Source organism: Pinus tabuliformis, chromosome Q, assembly GCF_031772625.1.
Source record: "Pinus tabuliformis cultivar Carrire ecotype Pingquan chromosome Q, CPIR1, whole genome shotgun sequence".
NCBI lineage: Eukaryota > Viridiplantae > Streptophyta > Pinopsida > Pinales > Pinaceae > Pinus > Pinus tabuliformis.
Genome location: NC_142296.1, coordinates 530,482,735 through 530,509,575, shown reverse-complemented (window position 1 = coordinate 530,509,575; position 26,841 = coordinate 530,482,735). Strand labels below are relative to the sequence as shown.

The 26,841-nt window shown below is 39.5% G+C and overlaps 1 long non-coding RNA gene and 1 pseudogene across 1 annotated transcript; one reads left to right on the top strand and one right to left on the bottom strand.

Moving 5' to 3' along the window:
* Positions 1–11,158: 11,158 nt before the first annotated feature.
* LOC149220538 (uncharacterized) lies at positions 11,159–11,818 on the bottom strand (annotated as a pseudogene).
* Positions 11,819–12,688: 870 nt separating this feature from the next.
* Positions 12,689–13,862, top strand: LOC149220537 (uncharacterized). The gene is made up of 2 exons (XR_016248754.1): positions 12,689–13,433; positions 13,547–13,862. It is a non-coding gene; the product is annotated as an uncharacterized LOC149220537 (long non-coding RNA).
* The last annotated feature ends 12,979 nt before the right edge of the window (positions 13,863–26,841 follow it).

Below are 26,841 nucleotides of genomic sequence, written 5' to 3'. Positions count from 1 at the left end.
GTAATTGTGTTGTCCACTCCGAGATGTTGATAATATGACTTGTTTGTATGTTTATTCAATATCATTAGCATGAGTGGCTTAGATATATGCAACTAGATATCTTTATATGTTCATGCATTGTTTATCAAGGTTTTATGTTGTGATATTACACTTGTCTTTGCTATGTGCAGGTTTTGATTTGGAGCCGGCTCAGGGGTCTTCCGCCTAGCTACATTGCACTCTCCAGCAACACCACACTAAGACTCAAGGTAATAATTCCTTCTTGCTTTGATATTCATTTGTTAAACATAGATATGCATGTATATTTGTGACAACTGCAGCTAATTTGACTGTCTGCCAAGGATCCCGGGAAGATCCTTGAGGGTTTCTACATCACCAAACACCCGTGCATTAATCCCTATAGCAGAATTGGCGACTCCACTAGGGACTACACTTAGTTCCCAGTTTTTCCCAGAAAGTTCCTAGATCTCTCTTTCTTCCAAGCCTTCTTGTACTTCTTCATTCCCTTTCCGACCACTCAGGACCATACAACACCCTTCTCTCAGTGCTCAGCCCTAGATCTGATCCCCACAACCCATTTTTTGAGTATTTTTCCTCACTAACACTGGTTACTAGTGAAAACAATGCTTTATAAAGCACTGTGTCCTCACAAACAGAGCGTTAGTCATCCATTTCTTGATAAACAACTTGCTCTATGACCTCGAGGGTTGGGAAATCTGCTTATAGAATGATCAGGGATCTGCAGTTGCACTTGTTTGACTGATCTGTGTGTTGAACAATTTTTTTTAAGAAAATAGCTTTACTCAAATTTTTTGTTTTCATTAAATAAAAAATACAAAATTTTAACTGTTTTCTACTTAGCTGGTTAGATCTGCATTATTTGGTTTCAATAGTTAGTGAGCATTGAAGTTATATTGGTTATGCTATTGTTTACTGAATAGGATGCATGGTATATATTTTTATGTATGAATGACTCTCCCTTTGTAGAAGCAGCTTATTCATCGAAAGTGAAAATTTACAGGCATTGTTTTTGCATGATTTGAGTTAGAGTCCCATATGACTTCATATGTCAACACTCCTACTGAAGAATCTAATGAAGTACATTTAAAATCTACCCAATAAAATCAATCAACAACTCATTTTAGAGTAAAAACACAATAGTTTAGGCTAAGATCTTGGGATAGGCAGTGTGAGTTAACTGCCCAAGACCATACACCGAAACTAGTGTCATTAAAGAGAGAAATCCTTCTGCACTCATACTATCTAGGACCACTCCAGTAAAAACGAAGCTAAATATGAGACAACATCGGACTGTAAGTGAAGGTTGCCTGCCTTTGCTTACATCTCCTTTGGGTATTCTGTGTATCGGGGATCCCTTTGGGGATATTGGAGCTGAGTCGGGGACACAGGTATCCTGCCCACACGACATACTGTTTGCGACTATGCCCCCCCCAGTAGTGTCTGTGATTTGTGGTATCCTTCGTGGCCACACTTTTAGAGACGAACACAAGGTGACTGGGTTGGGATGCCCTAGTACCTAACACAGACGAACCTACTCTGTCTTCAATTTTTGGGAGGGTGCTCGTCTTCACGAGAGTACTTGGCCCCTTAATCTGAGGTTCGGGTGAAGCTCAAGAGTAATCGTAACTGTACATTTGGCCAACTCTCTCTGTTATTCATTGTGATACTGGGTTTCATCTCCAGTGATCGGTGCTTATCAGACAGGGTCATTTCCCTCTGCTTGTTGATTGATTTCCTTAGTGTATTTTTTATTTTTTAAAGTGCTAGAGTGTTATCACCAAGACTTTAATAAACATCACTGTAAAATTTACTGATAAAAATTATCAGCCACCGTGGCTACATCTGGCCCTCGTCATCAATCTAGATGGTTGTTAGGACTTCCCCCACTCACTATGGAGGATCTATCGTGCCCCAGTGAACTGGATTTCCCGTCTTCGGGAAATCAGTCTTCGAGATCTAACACATAATCAATTTGGACATCCCACGATTCAAGCTTACTAGAGGATTTCTTTACTGAAGGATTTCTTCCTCCATACAATCCTCCGATCATGAATTCGTTGGGACCACTCTTGGTTCCCATTGCATTTGTACCTCCTTTGTCTTCCATTGGAACATTTCCACCCATCCCATCGACGACTAACGGGTCGTGGGATTTTGTGGACACTTTTGGTCCACCACCACCTCCCCAGTCGACAGTTAGTACCACACCTCTGATGGCAAACCCCGCTATCCCATCTGTCCCAGGTTCAAACCCTATCGTGACACCCACCACGAGTGGAACCCAATACATTTCGGGTTCTGCCCCTTTTGTGTTAGCCCTTGGACCTTCGACAAGTGCTACATATAACACTCCTTATAACGCTCAATGTAGCATGGTTAGCACGAGTCCCTTCAACCAAATCAATGGTTGGAATCCATTGTATAGTTCTAACCCCCAGATTCAGGTATCTGGGGGCACAGTTCCCAATATGCATATACCAACCAGGAGCGTAACAATTCCCCCTCCATTTTCAGGTCTGCATGGTTAGTCATTGATTGACATGAACCCTCCTTATGTCAGTCAAGGACCTATGGTTAGTTATGTGGTGAGCAGGAACCCTCAACAAGGTCCCAATCAATCCATAGGGTCACCCTACTCACAACCTCAAATGAGTTAAGGGGTCACTCCTTATCCTAGGGGCACTTCCATCCCCTATCCTAACAACCCCTATGGAAACCCACAGTACAATACCATACCCCAAGGCACTTACTATACCACGCAAAACCTGTGCATAATATTGGAAACAACATGATGAGAGGACCGCAAGGATCCTCAAGTCATATGTCATCACCTTGTTCCGATTTGGGAACATCAAACACCTTGCCTTTCTTGGCAACACTTGATATCCACGAGTTGTACAAACTTACAAATGACCACATCTATCACAACTTAATTTTCCTGCCAATCTCGCATAAAATACCGACAGACATCCTGAAGTTCGAAGGGAAATAAGGGGAGGATCCATGTACACACATCACCACCTATCATTTATGGTGTGTTTCTAACTCCATGGTGGATGATAGTATCTGACTATGGCTCTTTCCCTGCACCCTTATTGGCAATGCATCCAAGTGGTACATTGAGTTACCATGAACGTCAGTCAATATCTTTGGTGCTTTAGTGATGGAATTCTTAAAGCACTTCTAGCTACCCATCCATTATGAAACTGGGACATAACTCCTCACTTCATTACGTCAGGACATCACCACCCACATGTATGATCATATACATGAATGGAGACGTAGGCAGAGGTTAGTCAAAGCTCCCCTCCCAGACTATCTATTAGTGGATTGGTTCTGCAAGGCTATATTCCCCAAAATCGCTAAAGATGTCGCCTTAGGTGGTGCGGTCACAGAAGACCAATCCATTCGTCGTGCCCAACACTTAGATCTGATATATTCGCAGTCTGGCACTTTATATGACATCATTCTCAATGCCCCTCGCAACTCCAATTCTCCCGCTACTCATCAATCTGAAGCACACGCTGATGGGATTATCAGCGCAACCTCTAGGGCTGCTGTAAAAAAACTTAGCAGTCACATTGCCCAGATGTCAGTTTACCCCTCTACCAAATCGAATGCTCTTCCTACCACTGTGATAAACTCTGTGCAGTCTACACAAAAACCCGGTGGTAAGAACAAGAAGAACCTGAAGCAGAAGGCTGCTACACCCTCTGACGATGGAAAGGATAAACCTGCCAGATTCCCTTGCAAAATCTATGCCGAAGACCACATGACCTATCGTTGTCCGTGTCTTCAGGAATGCACAGATTTCATTGCTAAAAAGGACACTGGCAGGACCCCTGCTGTCCTGAATAATCCTTTCCCTGCTTAGTAGCAACAACACCTTATTGCAAACCAACCCCAACCCCCACAAGGGGGAAATGGCGGTTCACAACATCCTTCAGCTGGTGAAGGACCATCTACCGTTTACACCTTTGAAATGGTAGATCTACAAACCAGAGCCAAATCTTATGGAGCTCCAGTCACTCATGCAGAGGAACCCTCCTGAATTCAAAACCCACTGCCACCTAATGATATTCATATCAAAAGGCCGGTTTCTGATCTTGTGATTCGCCCCCCTAAAGGGCACTTCATCGCACGACACACGATACATCTGCACGTGCTTCCCAAAACTACAGTATTGTAGAAGATTTCGCGCAAGCGCCGTTGACTATGAAGGTGCTTGCAGTATTACAAACCTGTCCAGCACAAAGGAAAGCTCTACTTTCGGAAATTGGTGGTATCGACCCTCAAGATTCCATGCTTGCAATTTTTGACACGAAAAAATGTAAACCTCCCCTTTCACACTAGCTTGCGTTTCAGGTGCAAATATTTTCAAAAGGGAAAGGAATACATAGAACTGTCATTGACGAAGGTGCTTCAACCTGCATAATGTCTGCTTCATGTTGGCTCACTTTGGGTTCTCCAACCCTATCCCTGTCATTGAACTCCCTTAAATCTTTCAACGACCACACTTTCATCCCAAAAGGTTACCTAGATAACTACTACCCCATCACCTTGAATGGGAAAATGGTAACGGTGGACATCGAAGTCGTAGATAGAAAGATCGACTATAATCTCTTGCTGGGTCGTAGTTGGACTTATGCCATGACTGCCATCATGTCTACTGTCTTTCGCATCATCCTATTTCCATTGGATGAAAAGATAGTCACAGTGGACCAGCTATCCTTTTGCACCCCTGATTATTCCCCATTACCCAACGGCTCTGTACCCTTAGTGGGTGGTGTACCTGAGTCTTACGTCAGTATCGGTACCGGTCTATTGAAGGGCTCTTCACTGATGGGTTGTTTCCCTCTTCTGCTGCCCAAATTTCCATAGACGGTCAATATGGTTTCATCCATTCCTCACAAGTCGACCGATCCTTGGATCCTACCGGCCCCTTTAGACATTGACACTCACGGAGAACAAATGCCATTGTCACCAGTTGAATTGGCCTACCAGGCCATTCAATCTACATCAAAATCTTCGGTCACTTTGGTCACGGCTAATGATACCACCACCCCTACCATAACTTCTCCTTCTTTCGATCTCCTCAATCAAGTCCTACCTATGAACGAAGCTATTAGAGAGATCATGTGTTTAGAAGAGTGATCTTGGGAGGACTCTCACCATTGTGTTTCGATATCTGATTCGGACACGATGCCACTTCAAATCCTGTCATTTGACACACCTGAAATCGTTTCCTCACCTTATACAACTATCCAAACTTTATACTCAGAGGGAAACATGGGCAATATTTCAAAGTCATTGCTCATCAATATTTCTGTCACGACAGGTATCGTACAAAATATCCAATTTGGAGCAGATTACAATCTTGAGGAAATTGCAAGCTTCACTTGCCTTTTTAAGGAATTGCACGATGTATTCGATTGGTCTTATGAGGAAATGCTCGACATAGATCCTTCTATTTTCAAGCATGAGATCAAGATATATGACAATGCTAAACCTATCCGCCAAAGGCTTCGACCAGTCCACCCCCACAAAACGACAACCATCAAGACTGAGGTGGAAAAGTTGTTACGTGCTGGTTGCGTCTATCCCTTTCCCTCAACGAAATGGGTTTCCAATCTAGTTTTCGTCGATAAGAAACAAGGAACCATCCGCGTATGTGTCGACTACCAAGACTTGAACGCCACGTGTCTGAAGGATAATTATCCGACATCGTTCATTGACCAAATCATCGACGACTATGCCGGTTGCGAATCATTCTCATTCATGGATGGTTTCTCAGGTTACAACCAGATTGCTATAAAACCAAAAGACCAGCACAAAACCACCTTCATTTTCCCATGGGGAATCTTTGCCTATCGAAAACTCCCATTCGGTTTAAAGAATGTTGGAGCAACATTTCAAAGGGCCATGGACTACGCATTTTACAATATCAGACATATCGTTCAAGCATACTTGGATGACCTTCCAGCCCATTCCAAGAAGCGAGCGCAACACCTAGATAATTTAAGAGCTATCTTTCTTAGGTGCTAGTTTTATAACATACGTCTGAATCCGCATAAATGCGTTTTCTTTGTCAAGTCGTGATGCTTACTTGGATTCATTGTCTCAAAGTACGTGATTAGGGTTGATCCTGATAAGGTAAAGGAAATTACCCAATTGCCTGAACCACAATCCATTCTACAACTCCAACATTTGTAGGGGAAAGCAAACTTCTTATGACGGTTCATCGTAAACTATGCTAAGTTGACGAAAGGATTTATGCACCTACTTAAGAAGGGAGTGTCATATCTGTGGGATGATCAAGCTCAACGATCATTTGATGCCTTGAAAAAGGTGTTTATATCAACCCCACTCCTTAGTTCTCCCAACTATGGGCGCGCCTTTCTTCTATACCTGGCAGCCTCGCCATCCTCTATAGGAATGGTCTTGGCTCAAACTCACGATGACCAGAGTGAGCATGTGATATACTATCTGTCGAAAGGCCTAGCTGGGTCTGAACTCAGATATTCACATGTGGAAAAGATGTCCTTGGTAGTTTTCTTTGCTGTCAACTGCTTCCGACATTACATACTGTTGCGACAGACTACTGTCATCACCTTAAAGAATCCCATGAGACACATTTTGTCTCGTCAGGTCATTGGAGGGAAATATTCAAAATGGATCGTGATCCTCCAACTATTTGATTTTGTGTTCACTGCTGCTAAGGTGAAAAATTCCTTAGCCTTCGCCGAACTTTTGTTGGATTTTCCCATTGTCGATCCTAATGAGATAGCCCATGATCCTCTTCCAGATGAAGCTATCTATCTTATCGACACTACTGACCCTTGGTATGGTGACATTCTTGTCTACCTCCAAGCGCAACATTTCCGCCCTGAACTATCGTCAGGTGACCGTCATCACATCTGCCACCATGCACAACACTATTTAGTGCGTAACGAAACGTTATATCGCCGTGGTGCTGACACAGTTCTTCGATGTTGCCTCCCTCATAAGGAGGCAAAACATGGTTTGAATAACTGCTATGCTGGGGCATGTGGCGGTCATCTTTCTGGCATATCTACTGCTCAAATTTTTTTGCGAGGCTAGTACTAGCCAACCTTGTTCAAAGATTGTATCAAGGCTATTCGGCAGTGCCATCCTTGTCAAGTGTTTACAAAGAAAATGTGCGCTCCTTCGGTCCTACTACACCCGCTTATCTCTGTCGGCCCCTTTTCCAAATGGGGGATAAACTTCGTAAGTTGCAACCCCATTTCCTTTGCTGGACACAACAATATTATCGTAGTTGTGGACTATTTCATGAAATACACCGAAGCCCTTCCCACCTTCTGGGCCGATGGAGAAACCGTGATGCTATTCCTGTTTAATCAGGTCATCTGTTGCTTTGGTGTGCCTCAGATGGTCGTTACAGACCATGGGTCTCATTTTCAGAATCACATGATGTCTGACTTAACATCGTTGCTTGGTTTTCACCAGGATCAATCATCCTCCTACTACCCCCAAGCTAATGGTCAAGTAGAAGCCATCAATGGCGTCTTAAAAACCATGATCCGTAGGTTAGTATGGAATCATAAAACCCACTGGCATCGAATGTTATATTTTGCGCTATGGGCATACTGAACTTCAGTTAAAACTGCTACATGCTTCACACCTTTTCAACTAGCTTATGGCCTGGAAGCAGTTTTACCAATCGAGTGTCAGATTCCTTCCTTACAAATCATCGTTGAACTCTTGCCTGGCATCATTGCCGAAGAAGAGTGCCTGCTATACATAAATCAAATGGATGACACCTATTGTAGTGCCCACTCTGTTTCCTGACCCTAATACGACATTATCTTAGACACTTTTTCTTTGAGGACCTCAGATTGAGGATCTGGACCCATGACACTATTATTAGCGATTGAAATATTCATGGTTGTGATGTTTATGAATGCTTTCCATTGATATTATGGTAGCATGAATGGTTATGTATCTTATCTATCAGTATTCTGATGATTGCAATATTAAATAGTTAAGTTGGTCTCTATTTGAAATTATGATGAGGGTAGTAAAGAATATGTATGCGCTCTACTAGAATCATAATGAGGATAAATTTTATGGATAGGTATATTTCTACGATGTTACGATGTTGATATCTTAATGAATATGTATGTTTCCATTGATGATTATTGATGATAGCCATGAGGGATGTGTCCCCTATGTTACCTACTTCCTTTAGTTCAGACTTACAATGGACAATGGTGTGAATGACCAGGAATTTTTAATGATGCTAATATGATAATTGACTAACATTGAGAAACCTTGTTACTGATGATGATTGAGTATGGCAGGAAACCATCAGAGGCACTCGCATATGACATGTCGACGACACCTGGTTTGATGAAAATTTATATTACTTTATCATTGAAAGTCTAAGTCGATCTTGGAATCTGCCATATATGTTTAACTATATTCTGATGATATATTAATGGTTGCAGGCACAGATTAGTTGCTTGACCGAATGACTCACATATGGGTGATGGGGTTGTACAAGTGGATGGAACTACATGGGAGGGGTGGGACAGAGTCCATGATCTCACCCACTAGCACTCCCGCCGTGACTTGGGTGGGAAGGGTTGAAACACCTTCGCCTTGAAGATCACGATGCCATGAGGGCAGGTTCCAAAGTGGGGTCGCTCATGAGGACTTTACCGGGGGGCGCGCATCAAGGCGGATTCCTTGATCCCCGACACCATTAGTCTCACTATAGCAGGCAACATAAGAGATGATAGTGGTCTATGACGTTGCATTATACTTTCCCCTCGTAATCACTGGATGCTTGAAGGGCAAGTGGTGTGGCACCCTTGGAACTTCAGGGGAATTTCTTGAAGGGCACGACCAACTTGGCACCCTTGGCATCACAAATAAACTATTAGGTGTGGCACCCTTGGAACTTCTAGGGAAGTTCTTGAAGGGCACAACCAAACTGGCACCCTTGACATCACAAATAAACTATTAGGTGTGGCACCCTTGGAGCTTCTAGGGAAGTTCTTGAAGGGCACAACCAAACTAGCACCCTTGACATCACAAATAAACTATTAGGTGTGGCACCCTTGGAGCTTCTAGGGAAGTTCTTGAAGGGCACAACCAAACTGGCATCCTTGACATCACAAATAAGCTATTAGGTGTGGCACCCTTGGAACTTCTAGGGAAGTTCTTGAAGGGCACAACCAAACTTGGCATCCTTGGAATCATTAAAAATAAATAATAATAAATAAATATAAGCAAGGAATGAAAACTAGGTAAATTTACATCAAGGGTAAATGATGATTAGAAACCAATGTAATTAAATAAAAAATAAAACTTGGAATAAGGAGGATCATAGGAAGAATTAAAATAGAGTACCTTAAAAACTCTACCCTTCCCATTTTGGAAAATACTAGGAAGATTATGTGGTTTAATTAGGAAAAAGGGGAAAGGCAAACATAATGGTAAGGATAAAGATTAATCCTAAACTAATTTAAACCTAATTAAGAAAAGAGGAAGGTGGATTAAAATGAGAATAATAAATTAAATTTAGAGAAATGAAGAGAAGCTCCATGTGTCAACAACCAACATAAGAATATCCATCTAGGAGATAACCTGAGTTAAATTAGGGAGTAGATTGGGATAAAATCTTGACTCATTAATTGACTTCAAGTAATGAACACAAATTAAGGAATAAAAGGGGGAATAAAGAGACAACTAGGAGAAGAAATAGGAATCTTGTTGCGGTGAGGAAAATATTAGTTTTAAATAAAAATTTAAGTAAATAATTTTGGAGACCCTTGATGTGAGAATGACACATGGGTGGGTGAATAATCAAGCTATTGAATTATAAAAAATAATTAATTATGCATGACATGACAAGTGTCACCTATGAGGACTCCTATAAAAAAGGGGCAAGCCATGGGAGAAGGGGATGGGGAACCCTATTGTTGGATGGATGAGATGATGTCAGAGCAGTGATTACGAAGCTATAGTGAGTTTGGTGAGGTAGAGGATGTTAGAGAGGGGACTCTGGAGCCAAGGTGGGCTCTCCTCTACCAGCTAGTGCTTTCCTCCATTGTACAACCCCATTGCAGCTCGGGGGTCCGCGGGGAAGAAGAGTACCCATGGAGTAGGCTGGGAGGTTAACCAGTGAGTCTTCGCATTCGGATCAAGTGCATCATCATTCACTCGTGGAGGTGACCAGCTACAAGGGAATACCAGCAACAACAGAGCAATTGGAGTCTCGCCTTCTGGTGAACGGTACATATGTATTTCATGACTATTGATCTTAGTTAACAGTATGAAAATGTTATGATATGTTTCCTGAAATGAGTGGCAGGAATATGTGTGCTAAATAAATTGAATTTCAATGCGTTTCTTTTCTGGTTGTATTTGCTGTTTAAAAAAAATAAAAAAATAAAAAAAATAAAATAAAAATGTATATAGTCTCTCTATGGTCCTTACATTTGGTATCAGGGCCAAGTTTAACCTTTGATGCCTATGGGCCCATGCATGCATAACTAGTTTTGTTTGCTATGTGGGTATTTCTCTAAAATCAAATTTTACTCTCTAAAAAAAAAAAAACAAAAAAAAAAATAAAGTCTTGTTACTCTAGCTCACATTTACAGAGCCATGTTTTGCTCCTAATAAGTCTTGTAGCATCCTAATTTTTCTTTTATCTCTCTCTCTCTCTCTCTCTCTCTCTCTCTCTCTCTATATATATATATATATAATAATAATAATAAAAAACCATTAATAAAATTATATAATTCTATAATAAATTTGAAAATATATATTGTTGCACATTAAAAAAATGTGTCCGATATATTCAAATAAAAACGGACTTATTTAATAAATAGATATATTAAATCAATGCCACAACTGCACACAAAAAGCGTAATTAACGAGATTATATATAACGAGATTATATTTATGAACGTAAGGCTGTAATAATTATAAGAATTGCATATAAAATATTGCATAGGGATTTCAACGCTTAAGAACCACGTATAATAATTGCGCGAGGATTTTAGTTTTGATTATCAAATTTCAACACAACATTTTAATTTTAGCGAGGGTTTCCTGGTTTTAATTATCGATTTATTTCACTTTAGTATCAATTTTTGGTATTATGTGAAAAACTAATCTGTGCCTTAATCTCAGCTTCTGAATATGGTTCTGCCCTAGACATGTCAAGGCCCAGTGCTTCATAGTGATGTGCTAATGCATAGTTTTCAGAAGTTCGCATTCTTGCTTTCTGTTCATATGCAGTTTTATCCCTGTAAGATTTATCTGTCTTCCAATACTAGTCTTCCCGCTGGAAATTTTGCTGCTGGTATGCATCTGAGTCATTTTCATACCACTTTTCATAGCTCCTCTTGTACTTGCTTCTCTCTCTATTGAACACACCTTGCATTCGCCTGATGCGCTCCACTCTCTCCATTTCTTCCTCATACTCTTCATACATTTGCTGATTGTATCTATACCATGCATCTTCCCTCGTTGGGTTGTTCTGCTGAGAAGCACCAGCTCCACCTTGTTTATGTAAGTATCGTGATTGCCTTCCCCTGTTCACCTGAGAATGGAACCACTCCAGAGTTCTGTGCACTTGCCCCACCGCATAAGTTGTGGCAGCAGCTCCAATTACACTGATGATTAGTATTCCCCAGAGTCTCATACGGTTCTCCCTCTCTTCGTTGACAGTGTGGTTCCCCCGAGACCATTCATGGCGGCCTCTGTCCCATTCCTTGTCCCTACTGTCATACCCTGAGACCATAATCGGGGTTCCTTGACACAATTATCTCAGATTTTACTTGTTTTCCTTATTGATATCTGCACTATGTGTTCGCAGGATTTCGTCTGCAGTAATATGAATGTAATGAAAAATAATTTCTTTGTCCATCTTAGCCTCTGCTCCTGGTATTATTTGATTTGGGTGAAATTTGCCGAACTATTTGTAAGATTTCGCAAGCAGTTTGCAGCACAAGAACCAGCGTTGAGTAATTTGTAGAACAATTCCTGGAAAGTATGAAATCGTAGAACAATTGATTCATTTGATGAAAAACGACTGTAAATTTACAAAGACGACTGTCGCAAAAATGAGGGAAACCAGAAAATTCAATACCGCTGTTCTTTTTAAAGCTTTACTCACAAACTGAATGAGAGGTATTATCTTGGAGTCTTTTTCCTTCCACGTCCGAACTTTCAGCTTTCAAGTCTGTCTTCGAGGGAAGCCACAATCACTGAACAAGTAGGGCTTTGTTTGATGATTGCATTGTTCAAAGCTGGATTTTAACCCCTCAAAACTCCAGTTCGAACCTTTATGAAGGTTGGTAAGCACAGATTTTTGGAGGTGGCTTTGTTCGGCTGGCAATGAGAACTAACTCATTCTCCATAATTATATAACTCGACTTCTTAACTACTAAAAATCGGCGAACCGTTAGGAAAACGTAGTGATCGAGGTGTTCAACGTATCAGTTATCTGTCATTTTCTAAAAGTATGATATACATGACACGTTGGAATTTCAAAAGTGAAATTTTTATTCTCTGCGGAAGCCAGCGGTGAAATCGCTGCCATCATTCTTATGCTCTGATCTGGAGGCCCATAAATTGCACCTCTGCCAGCTTTGATAGCATAATGGCAAGGAAAAAAGAAGAAGGCAATTAAAAGAACAAGCCGAATTACATATCGACATTTGGCAAGAAAATTGACGGTGGATTTTGTTGAAAAAGGAAATCCAGCTGGCCCAAATGCTGGAGGGTTTAAGAGATCAATTAACACCTATGTTTGCCATTTAATGCCAATCAATTTCAAACAGATTGGAGATGTTCCAGTTGAAGATTATAAAGCAGTATTGAATGTATTGACGGGGAGGTTTAATTTTGACCCTAACAAGAAATATACTAGGAAAAAAAAATTTCATCATGCTACCGGCAACACAAATATAAGCTATTGTTACAAATTAAGAAAGATCTTGAGAGGGGTGTAGAACCTGAGAAACCTGCATATGTGAAGCAAGAAGATTGGGACGCATTTGTGGCAAAAACAAAAGATGAAGAGTTTGCGAAAATTAGTAGCAAGAATAAGGCTAACAGGAGTCAGCAAAGTGGCGTTAATCGGACAGGAAGAGTGAGTTGGTCTGGCTGTAAAAGAAAATTGAAAGAAGATTCAGGAAGAGAACCATTGGTGGAGGATGCATGGACAAAGGTGCTCCCATTGAAACAAGTTATAATATCTCCTACTTTCAATTAGAATTCAAGGGTCTTCAAAAGATGGTTGAAACATACGAAGGTCATTTCGCACAAATTCTGGCATTCTGTGCATACACTTTGTTATCTATCAAGGCTGGAGAGATTGCATTACAAGAAGTCAACCTTCATGACACGCGCATGTAATGCTATCTTTTGCTCAGTGGATAGTTACGTTATTTCTTTTTACTTCCCACTGTAATTAGATGTTAAATATGAAATATTTGACTTATTTTCAAACTTGTGGCAAGCAAAGTGTGATCAGAATGGCGTCAATCTGGGTCAAGGAAACGCGGGGAATGTGCTCTCCCTTCCAGGAAGCAAACATTTGCTTAGTAATACCTGTGATCTTTCTCAAAAGGTTAACTGAATGAAATGCAATCCAAACTTTGGGTAGTGAGGCAGCAAACTGGTGACTATCCTGTATGTAACAAACATTTGCCTACAATGGTTATAGACCACTGCTTGTGTTAGCTTTTACTTTTGTGGGGATCATAGATTGGCCACAGGGTTTGTTTTGAAGTGATTTTCCTTGTTTTATTTTAATGCATAGAGTAAATTATTCTGTTTTCGCCATTTTCATGCTTGTCTGTTGCAACTTGTAAGGAAGTTTGCTTAATTTTGTTCCAAAGCTTAAATAATGGCTCTTTGTTCAGTCTTTGGATTTTTGGTTGATAATGTCATGGTTTTGTTCCAAGATGGTCAACGTTGTTTGTTTCCATGATTCAAATATTTCTCCATTCGTCTAAACTGGTAAAATGGTTGGCTGAAATGATAAATGCAACTCGCAATTCCAAGAAAATTCCAGAATGAGTTTTGTCCATCCAGACTGCCAACTTTATCCGAGGTTTTTGTGCATTAAAAATATAATAATAGAGCAGGGAAGATGGTCTTTAATAGATGATAATATCGTGTGTTGATAGATTAAGATGGAAAATTTCTATGAAAAATGAGTTTAGGAAGACTTAGCATGTACGTTATGAGCACACTTTTTAAAACTACTATTTTGTGTTGCGCCCCTAGGATGCGATGGCTGCCAATGGTAAGCCTTTATTACTGTCTGTTTAGTATTTTGTAGTTGTGAATATTTGTGCGTAAACAATGTTCTGTTTACATTATCGTAGTTTATTTTAACATGACTTATTAAGCATGGAGATAGAAGAATAAAACAGAAACTAGCTGCAAACCCTTAAGGTGCATATTTTTCTTTATTGAAAGGAATCAACCTCATATTTGCACGGCACGGGTCAATTCCAACCACTACCACTATAACCTTTAGGTGTCTATGTATGTCCTTTCCACAGACATAGGTGAATCGAGGTGATTTGAACTTAGAACCTCCTCGCACATAACACTTCATTTTCATGGTTATCGCCAATTAAACTGCGCTTGGGGCTTAAAATACAGTTTTTATATATCAACATTTATCTCATTTTTATTTATAAATACATTTGAGCCATATTGAATTGTGAAGAATAATTAGCTTCACTCAATACAAACATCCAACTTTTATATTTATTTATTAATTTGAAGTTTATATTTATTTATTAATTTGAAGACTCAATACATGATTCAGTCACAATCAGTGGTCAGCTTCTTACAACATTCTTATTTATGTTCTTAATAATATTTTATTTATGTTTGAAACTTGACCTGGTAGATTGCTTTGTGAGCTTCTTCCAACTTTTTATTTTATTTTTGAGGCTTGGTATGACACAATTAATTGTAAGTTTATTGTTACCTCTTCTTCAACTTAAGTGGAAAAGTCTTAATACATAAATACAATCTTAAGTCTAGCAGAGGTATCATTATGATTGGTATTGTGGTTTTAGGATAGTTCTCCTCTCATTTTTGGTTGGCTTTCTTTAGGCCAAAGGGTATCCTTGCATGAGATTGATAAAATAAAATAAAGTCTTAAAAATTTATTGGCGAGAGCTTTAAACTTAGAAGGTGAATCTTTATCATGATGAATATAATGAATAAGTCAAACCCAACTCAATATATGACTTTGAAAAGTAAAGTGTTCAATACTGAGTATATGGTAGGAGGTGACGCTTCATACAAATAAATTCAAGCATTGATAAACCAAAGCATACATCTTTTAGTTCCCATATAGGTATATGGATCTATAAATTAAATTAGTTTTATAATACTATTTTTATATCGCATTAAGATCAACCAATTTATAGGTATATGGATCTATAAACTAAATTGGTTTTATATATTTTTTTTGGGTAATTTTCAAACTTGAAGCGGTGAAAACCAATATGAAATAGATGTTCAATATTTATTTGTGAATCTGATTTCTGATTCATAAATATGAATTCCGGATTTTGCTTAATGAAGTAATAGATAAAGTAAATGATGTGAAATTGAAGTACAACTTTAGGCCTAGTCATTATTTTGGGTTAATGAGAAAACCTTGAACAACTTCCCTAAGCCTTACAACAGGCTTCTTGCTGCTCATTTCCATAGGTCTGTTTTTGTTAACTCTTGAGGGTTTGGCATCATGCTTGAATTTAGAAAGGGTTGATTCTTGACCATCAGAGCGCACTTTCTGAAGCTCTGCAAATGGAATGTTTGCAAGATGCTCTTGTAAACTAGACGGCACCCTTGCATGCATCTGAAATTTTATGAACTGTTGAAAGTCCACCACATCCGTAATGTGACTAGTTACTGAAACACACCAGATTCTCTAATAAAACAGATTTACAGCCATGCATCATGAGTATAATCTGAGGCAATGCCCTCACTGTTTAGAATCATGCTAGATTCTGTGCTCCAACCTTGTTCCATCTTTAGAAAGTCCATCAACAGTCCTATTCCCGTCCCTGTGGATATGTGAGAAAATTGATAGAAGAGAATGAATGATATTATACAGTTATTGTAATGTGAAATTACTCATTGTTATTTTCTTCCACATTCATTGAATAACTAGTAGGGAATCTCCAAGGATTTGAATGTTTCATGCATTAGTGGCAGCCGCATGATTCAGTCTCTGGACCTATATGAAAACCATTAATTCACAATAATTAATTGTTTCTTGGCCAATGCATATTTTAAATTAAATTTTGAAGCTATGTCCAATATTTTAAAATACCAATGTCAATATATCTAGACTAATTCTTTGTGATGTTATGATTGTGACGTTATGCTTTATGACCTTAGGAACAAAATGATTCAACTTCATTCGCATGCTGTCAAAAGGTCGACGCGGCTGCAAATCTGGGCGTCAAATCTTGATAGGAAAGCTTCATTTAAGAGTATTTCTAGCTACTTTTGGAACCACAGCAGCTGGGCTTTGGTTCTATGCTCCAGGTTGTTAATGAATTGATGCGCCTGCAATTGATCATCCAACCTTAAAGGCTTCAATCCATATAGTTTTAGTTCTGCTTGGAATCAAGCAAAGACTGGTAAATGATGTCTGCCTGCCATCTTTGGTCACTAGTGAAACTTGCTATATGCTTTGTCTTCCATTAGCTTGGATGGCTAAACTGCGAGAATATGCATTCCTCGTCACCAGGAAATTAAGAGCCTTAATAGTCACAACACCTTTAAAGATTGCAACAATATTACACTCCTTGTCATTAGAATCAGTAGGATTAAATGAAGATAGGCCCCAGATAGCCTCACTCGCTTACCCTAGCAAAAGGAAGTAGGGTAGCTGGGTTTGAAGGGATGAAGGTTTGGACTACTCATTCATTGCAAGTGATGATTACGTTCTATGTAGTTAACATCCTTTTTTTTTTATATCTCTAGATAGTGTGTACCATTAGGTATCCTCTAGAAAGGAGTGGTATGTATTTATTTTTAAAGTGCTAATGGTAGTTGTACAACATTGAACTTTTAGAACATGGATCATGAAGGTAAATCAAGTCTCTAAGAAGGTGTAGTAGGCATTGTTAGGTCCCCCTAGCAAGCAGTGGCATATGTTTATTTTCAAAGTACTGATTGTAGTTCCTAACAAAATTGAAGATTTAGAACATGGTAAAAAAAGGTGGATTACGTCATAGGTGAAATATCAAACCATAATTAACACAATTATTATTGACCATTACAAATATTGAAGTCCAAGCTTAAGGTGGGTAGTTCCTCCTATGAAAAAGGGCATAGGCATCCCCTATGAATTTGAGTTAATACAAAATTATTGCTATCTTAATTGCATAATTGAATGAATAAAACTAGAGAGATTTCTCCTAAATTAGTAAATTTGTCATTTGAAGGAAGGTGGGCATTATTAATTGTTGCTTTAATTAGTTGTGATTTTGATTATGATGATTTTGTTGGAAAGGTTTATATATGACGCTTCCTTTAACTATTAACTTTAATAATATCTGTAATGTATGTTTTGTACATTTATACAAAAAGTGGGTTGCAATGTTCCCCAGATATAGTCCTTCAGTTATAACGGAATTCGTGTCATAGAGACCTTGGGAAAATTTTAACCTGCCCACCAGAAGGTTGGCAAGATTTTCAGGAAGGGTTCCTAAGATTATGTGTCGCCGTTTCTCCTTTATGTTCTAAGGATTTCGGGACGAAGTCCATTGTTAAGAGGGGGTGTATGTAGTGCCCACTCTGTTTCCTGACCCTAATACGACATTATCTTAGACACTTTTTCTTCGAGGACCTCAGATTGAGGATCTGGACCCATGACACTATTATTAGCGATTGAGATATTCATGGTTGTGATGTTTATGAATGCTTTCCATTGATATTGTAGCATGAATGGTTATGTATCTTATCTATCAGTGTTCTGATGATTGCAATATTAAATAGTTAAGTTGGTCTCTATTTGAAATTATGATGAGGGTAGTAAAGAATATGTATGTGCTCTACTAAAATCATAATGAGGATAAATTTTATGGATAGGTATATTTCTACGATGTTATGATGTTGATAGCTTAATGAATATGTATGTTTCCATTGATGATTATTGATGATAGACATGAGGGATGTGTCCCCTATGTTACCTACTTCCTTTAGTTCAGACTTACAATGGACAATGGTGTGAATGACCAGGAATTGTTAATGATGCTAGTATGATAATTGACTAACATTGAGAAACCTTGTTACTGATGATGATTGAGTATGGCAGGAAACCATCAGAGGCACTTGCATATGACATGTCGACGACACCTGGTTTGATGAAAATTTATATTACTTTATCATTGAAAGTCTAAGTCGATCTTGGAATCTGCCATATATGATTAACTATATTCTGATGATATATTAATGGTTGCAGGCACAGATTAGTTGCTTGACCGAATGACTCACATATGGGTGATGGGGTTGTACAAGTGGATGGAACTATATGGGAGGGGTGGGACAGAGTCCCTGATCTCACCCACTAGCACTCCCGCCGTGACTTGGGCTGGAAGGGTTGAAACACCTTCACCTTGAAGATCACGATGCCATGAGGGTAGGTTCCAAAGTGGGGTCGCTCATGAGGACTTTACCGGGGGGCGCGCATCAAGGTGGATTCCTTGATCCCCGACACCATTAGTCTCACTATAGCAGGCAACATAAGAGATGATAGTGGTCTATGACGTTGCATTATACTTTCCCCTCGTAATCACTGGATGCTTGAAGGGCAAGTGGTGTGGCACCCTTGGAACTTCAGGGGAATTTCTTGAAGGGCACGACCAACTTGGCACCCTTGGAATCAAAAATAAACTATTAGGTGTGGCACCCTTGGAGCTTCTAGGGAAGTTCTTGAAGGGCACAACCAAACTGGCACCCTTGACATCACAAATAAACTATTAGGTGTGGCACCCTTGGAGCTTCTAGGGAAGTTCTTGAAGGGCACAACCAAACTGGCACCCTTGACATCACAAATAAACTATTAGGTGTGGCACCCTTGGAGCTTCTAGGGAAGTTCTTGAAGGGCACAACCAAACTGGCACCCTTGACATCACAAATAAACTATTAGGTGTGGCACCCTTGGAGCTTCTAGGGAAGTTCTTGAAGGGAACAACCAAACTAGCATCCTTGACATCACAAATAAGCTATTAGGTGTGGCACCCTTGGAACTTCTAGGGAAGTTCTTGAAGGGCACAACCAAACTTGGCATCCTTGGAATCATTAAAAATAAATAATAATAAATAAATATAAGCAAGGAATGAAAACTAGGTAAATTTACATCAAGGGTAAATGATGATTAGAAACCAATGTAATTAAATAAAAAATAAAACTTGGAATAAGGAGGATCATAGGAAGAATTAAAATAGAGTACCTTAAAAACTCTACCGTTCCCATTTTGGAAAATACTAGGAAGATTATGTGGTTTAATTAGGAAAAAGGGGAAAGACAAACATAATGGTAAGGATAAAGATTAATCCTAAACTAATTTAAACCTAATTAAGAAAAGAGGAAGGTGAATTAAAATGAGAATAATAAATTAAATTTAGAGAAATGAAGAGAAGCTCCATGTGTCAACAACCAACATAAGAATATCCATCTAGGAGATAACCTGAGTTAAATTAGGGAGTAGATTGGGGATAAAATCTTGACTCATTAATTGACTTCAAGTAATGAACACAAATTAAGGAATAAAAGGGGGAATAAAGAGACAACTAGAAGAAGAAATAGGAATCTTGTTGAGGTGAGGAAAATATTAGTTTTAAATAAAAATTTAAGTAAATAATTTTGGAGACCCTTGATGTGAGAATGACACATGGGTGGGTGAATAATCAAGCTATTGAATTATAAAAAATAATTAATTATGCATGACATGACAAGTGTCACCTATGAGGACTCCTATAAAAGAAGGGGCAAGCCATGGGAGAAGGGGATGGGGAACCCTATTGTTGGATGGATGAGATGATGTCAGAGCAGTGATTACGAAGCTATAGTGAGTTTAGTGAGGTAGAGGATGTTAGAGAGGGGACTCTGGAGCCAAGGTGGGCTCTCCTCTACCAGCTAGTGCTTTCCTCCATTGTACAACCCCATTGCAGCTCGGGGGTCCGCGGGGAAGAAGAGTACCCACGGAGTAGGCTGGGAGGTTAACCGGTGAGTCTTCGCATTCGGATCAAGTGCGTCATCATTCACTCGTGGCGGTGACCAGCTACAAGGGAATAACAGCAACAGCAGAGCAATTGGAGTCTCGCCTTCTGGTGAACGATACATATGTATTTCATGACTATTGATCTTAGTTAACAGTATGAAAATGTTATGATATGTTTCCTAAAATGAATGGCAGGAATATGTGTGCTAAATAAATTGAATTTCAATGCGTTTCTTTTCTGGTTGTATTTGCTGTTTTAACAAAAAAAAAAAAAAAAATGTATATAGTCTCTCTATGGTCCTTACACCTATCGAGATTACGAATTGGCACTTGAAGCCCACAAATGCCGGGTCAAAGCCCAGTACGACAAAAAGGTCAAGCCTCGTTCTTACTGAGAGGGAGATCTTGTTTTACTCTACGATAAAAAACATGACCTCTTGGGGGCAGGAACACTTCAACCCTTATGGCTCGGTCCATATGTCATCAAGAAATCCCTCTCAAAAGGGGCATATGAACTTCAGGACTGGGAAGGAGTCCCACTTGTTGAGCCCCGAAATGGGCTCTATCTGAAAAAGTATTATGCCTAGTACTGCACTAGGCATGTGCTTTGTAATTTTATGTATTTATAAGTTTTGCTTCTTTTTTTGATGTGACTGGATTTTTTGGTATTTATTGAAGTATTTGTCTCATACATATTTCTCGTAATGCAGATGCCTTCATTACCCTTAGCATACGTAGGATACGTGGATGGTGCTAGTCGTCACACACGACACATTGCATCAGCTGCTTGGGTCATTTACACACCTGAGTCGGAACTGTTTTGTTCCAGGGGAGTCTTTCTTGGTACTGCCACCAAAAATATTGCTGAGTACATGTTCGTAATTTCACTTCTCACTGAAGCATCATCAAGGGACATCTCCAATCTGGTGGTCAGGTTAGACTCTTAGCTTGTTGTTATGCAATTGAAAAATCATTATCATGTTCATAATCCAATCTTGTTATGTCATTATTTAAGGGTACGACTCTTGGAACGTCAATTTGAGGTTATCACATATGAACACATTCCTAGAGAATTTAATACAATTGCTGATTCATTGGCAAACTATGTGTTAGATTGGCATCTATCTCATTCATTATAGATACATGTATGAAAGTAAATATTTACACAGTTAAAAATTTACAAAAACACTTAAAAGACATTTATATCATAAAATACCAAAATATATGTATATATATGTATATGTATATGTATATGTATATCGAATCCAGTCTTTTACATCAAAATATTCCCAAAACTTGTGTGTTTTAAGTACAAAATGGCTACTAAGCCTAGCTATAAACACCCGCTGGCTATAACAAAGCATCTGCTAATAGAGCATACTGCTCATGAAATGATAACACTGCTCTAGCTATCCTCCGAAGAGGAACCAGAAACCACTCAGGCACACCAACAATGTGTCGCTGCATATGAGCGGGGATCTCCCTCATAGGAAGGTGGGGCACACCCATGCTCAAGCCGTCCAGGTTCCTCAGAACCTCGCTAATACTTTCAGCATCACCCCCCCATTAGGTAGTTGGCCTCCTTGCCTCACTTGGTGAGGTTCGCCTGTAGGTCCTACCGTGCCACATCTGTGTCAAGCAAAAAGCTTCATGTCAGTACTTGTTCACCCATAAAATCAACATAAACATAACATAAACATTCAAAAGATTAAAAATACTTTAAGTACTCTCAAAAATCATTCTTACCTTGGGGCCCCCAGTTTGTTCCAGGCGGTAAAATCAAGTCAGGGTCACCAGTGAAGTCCATGCCCTCGTAGGCATAGTCTTCAATCATTACAATCTGGCCACTAAGCCATTCGAAGAAATCTTCTTAGAAAAAATGTTAGATAGATCCTCCTCCTGTGCAAGGATCAAGTGATGCCCATCGCCTCTATCCAGGCTCCCTTGGATCCAGGGGACATAATCTCATGTGCGGGCGCATAACGGGTATCCTCTCAAGTATGAATGAGACAATGAGAGTGCCATACCCAAAACTCTGTTGGGTTTGAGTCTTGCATGCGGTTAACTATGCCTTCAACTGATGAAGCACTGCCTCACACCAATTGAATATTTGTGGCTAGACACAGTCAATTGCAAGCAACAGTTGGGCCTTTGTCACAACATGGGGACTCTTCGACCCTGCCAAACACACAATCATCCATAAAATGGCCCTCATAGATCTGGATCTAATCCTCTCTATAGGGTCTTTGTTGCTGACGAGTCCGTTCTCTAGGTTGTAGTAAGCTCGAACCAACTGTAGGGTGGATCGAGGATCAGGCTTACCCCCAATCAGGTTTTCCCGTGCTCCTCTGCACGACAAACCGGTTAAGAAATATATATCATCTCCGTTAATGGCCAACTCATGATCCCCAATCTTGAACACCTGCTTGTGTTCATCCTAGCGCTGAATAATCTAGCTCAAAAGGTCCTCCTGACCTTTCATCAAGTCCAACTGAGCATACTTCATCAACCCACAACGACACAATGTAATTATGCAAGCAGGATCATTTTGCATCAGCAATTCTTGTCGGTCATGGGCCCGTTCTCTCCATAGACTAGTCATAATGGCTCAAAACTTGCACAAATCAACCCAAAAATTAGTGCAAGTGGGGCAAAAATTCTCATTAAATTACTTCTTGGGGTTTTGGGGTGCGCCCTCATGCACTAATGCCCCTCTTAGTGACACATAGGGAAGATTAACGCCCTCCACCAGGTCGTAAAGGGCGTTTAACGCTCCCTATAGGCCTAGTAGGGGGCGTTAGGCGTAATTAATGAACTAGGGCTCCCCAGTTCTCCAAAAAATCACCCCAAAAGCTGATAAAAAAGGTTGAATAATGAAATATCAAGGTTTTGGCATCTACTTGGGACTAACGACACGTCGAATGGTCACCCAGATCTCCCGCAATCGTCCGTGGAAAATCTGCTCCTCTTTAGCTCCAAAACACTCTCACAGCTCTCAAATGATGCAAATGGTGAAAGTGGAGGCTCAAGAACTCCCTTATAGTCACTTTGGAGACATGACTTATCTTAATTGAAGTCATTAAAGTAGTAGTCCATTTCCAATGATATTTATCATGTGCCATGACCCCATATTGGCAGAAATTGCTCATGTTTTGATGAAAGAATTTTTAGGATTGAACGACAGAAATGACCATGTTCGATTCTCAATGAGCGCTTTCTTTTATGGGATGTTTTCTCACTCTAAAATTGAAAAATCCCCGAGTTTTTTTTATCGTAGAGCTCGTTAAACACTTACGACAAGTCTAAGCAACTCTTTTTCCCTCTTTTTCTATCTCATTAAACTGAAAAAGATCGTTTGAGCATTATTTTTTGGGGCTTTTTTCTTGCTCATAAAATCGAAAAAACCTTGAGTTCCTTCTTCAGGCTCGTTAACAACTAATGAAGTAGCTCTGAGAATTATTTTTAGGAACTTTTCTTGCTTGTTAAATCGAAAAAACCCGAGTTTTCGCCATTGGGCTCGTTAAATCTACGAAGAAGGAATGAGCAGTAATTTTACGTCTTTTTCCTCGCTCACTAAATTGAAAAAGATATCTTGAGTTTTCTTCATTTGACTCGTTAAAATTCGATGAAGGTATTGAGTTTGTCTTCGCATGACTCATTAAAATTTCACGACGAATATCAAGTTTACTCCGTCTCCTCGTACTCGTAACAAAATGAGGCAAACATCTATTGAGCATAGGTTTCTAATTATTTGGACTCAGTAGATTAACTTGCGGAAAAGGAACCATTTCGGGTATACTTTTAAACTTTTGTCGCACCTGGTTAAAAAACTATGACAAACGGACCACCTTGGAGTCGTTCTTTACGATCTTGTCAAACTCTCGAAATATGAAAAGACCACCGAGTTGTCTTGTCTAGATTCATTAAATTACACAGATGAGGAATAAAGTCGCTCTCTTTACGATCCTTTTCAGACTCTTAAAACATGAAAATATCAACAAGTTTTCCTGTCTGGACCCATTAAACTAATTAGATAGGGCATAAGGTCGCTCTTTTTACGGTCCTTTTCAGACTCCTAAAACATGAAAAGATCGATGAGTTTACTTGTCTAGACTCACTAAACTAATCAGATGGGGAAATTGGACAATACAATTGCGTTGTGTTCCTTATTATGAAAGAGTTTTTTGGCAACAGTTACTCCCTTGAACATGGCACTCCCTTAGATAAACCTTCCTTGTGACGACCTCTCAATATGAATCTTACCATCCGATGAGTTTAGCCTATATACATCGATGTTCTTGTATCTTTGTATCCTAACACTCTTTGGTGTTCATGAGTCTAGTGCTGCATGGTTAAAACCATTGTCGTGCCTTCTATTGTTCAAGGGAAAACCTTTATCTTCTATTTCCTCCGTCAAACCATCAAGCATATCCTACCATCATGCCCTCTGTCTCTTTGACCCAATTCTCAAAAGATTCTTCAAAAAACAATCATTCTTGTCCTGTTTCGTGTCGACTGATGTAGGACACCTTATTGCCTACCTTTCGACAGGTCTCTTCCTATCGAATTCAACACTCTATCTAGGAAAAAGACCCAGAAACACTTTAGTGCCTTGCTACTTGCAGACATCAGTGGCAGGTCACCTTGTGTCTGGTCGTAAAGGGCGTTTAACGCTCCCTACAGGCCTAGTAGGGGGCGTTAGGCGTAATTAATGAACTAGGGCTCCCTAGTTCTCCAAAAAATCACCCCAAAAACTGATAAAAAAGGTTGAATAACGAAATATCAAGGCTTTGGCATCTACTTGGGCCTAACGACACGTCGAATGGTCACCCGGATCTACCGCAATCGTCCGTGGAAAATCTGCTCCTCTTTAGCTCCAAAACACTCTCACAGCTCTCCAATGATGCAAATGGTGAAAGTGGAGGCTCAAGAACTCCCTTATAGTAACTTTGGAGACATGACTTATCTTAATTGAAGTCATTAAAGTAGTAGTCCATTTCCAATGATATTTATCATGTGCCATGACCCCATATTGGCAGAAATTGCTCATGTTTTGATGAAAGAATTTTTAGGATTGAACGACAGAAATGAACATGTTCGATTCTCAATGAGCGCTTTCTTTTATGGGATGTTTTCTCACTCTAAAATTGAAAAATCCCCGAGTTTTTTTTATCGTAGAGCTCGTTAAACACTTACGACAAGTCTAAGCAACTCTTTTTCCCTCTTTTTCTATCTCATTAAACTGAAAAAGATCGTTTGAGCATTATTTTTTGGGGCTTTTTTCTTGCTCATAAAATCGAAAAAACCTTGAGTTCCTTCTTCAGGCTCGTTAACAACTAATGAAGTAGCTCTGAGAATTATTTTTAGGAACTTTTCTCGCTCGTTAAATCGAAAAACCCCGAGTTTTCGCCATTGGGCTCGTTAAATCTACGAAGAAGGAATGAGCAGTAATTTTACGTCTTTTTCCTCGCTCACTAAATTGAAAAAGATATCTTGAGTTTTCTTCATTTGACTCGTTAAAATTCGATGAAGGTATTGAGTTTGTCTTCGCATGACTCATTAAAATTTCACGACGAATATCAAGTTTACTCCGTCTCCTCGTACTCGTAACAAAATGAGGCAAACATCTATTGAGCATAGGTTTCTAATTATTTGGACTCAGTAGATTAACTTGCGGAAAAGGAACCATTTCGGGTATACTTTTAAACTTTTGTCGCACCTGGTTAAAAAACTATGACAAACGGACCACCTTGGAGTCGTTCTTTACGATCTTTTCAAACTCTCGAAATATGAAAAGACCACCGAGTTGTCTTGTCTAGATTCATTAAATTACACAGATGAGGAATAAAGTCGCTCTTTTTACGATCCTTTTCAGACTCTTAAAACATGAAAATATCAACAAGTTTTCCTGTCTGGACTCATTAAACTAATTAGATAGGGCATAAAGTCGCTCTTTTTACGGTCCTTTTCAGACTCTTAAAACATGAAAAGATCGATGAGTTTACCCGTCTAGACTCACTAAACTAATCAGATGGGGAAATTGGACAATACAATTGCGTTGTGTTCCGTATTATGAAAGAGTTTTTTGGCAACAGTTACTCCCTTGAACATGGCACTCCCTTAGATAAACCTTCCTTGTGACGACCTCTCAATATGAATCTTACCATCCTATGAGTTTAGCCTATATACCTCGATGTTCTTGCATCTTTGTATCCTAACACTCTTTGGTGTTCATGAGTCTAGTGCTGCATGGTTAAAACCATTGTCGTGCCTTCTATTGTTCAAGGGAAAACCTTTATCTTCTATTTCCTCCATCAAACCATCAAGCATATCCTACCATCATGCCCTCTGTCTCTTTGACCCAATTCTCAAAAGATTCCTCAAAAAACAATCATTCTTGTCCTGTTTCGTGTCGACTGATGTAGGACACCTTATTGCCTACCTTTCGACAGGTCTCTTCCTATCGAATTCAACACTCTATCTAGGAAAAAGACCCATAAACACTTTAGTGCCTTGCTACTTTCAGACATCAGTGGCAGGTCACCTTG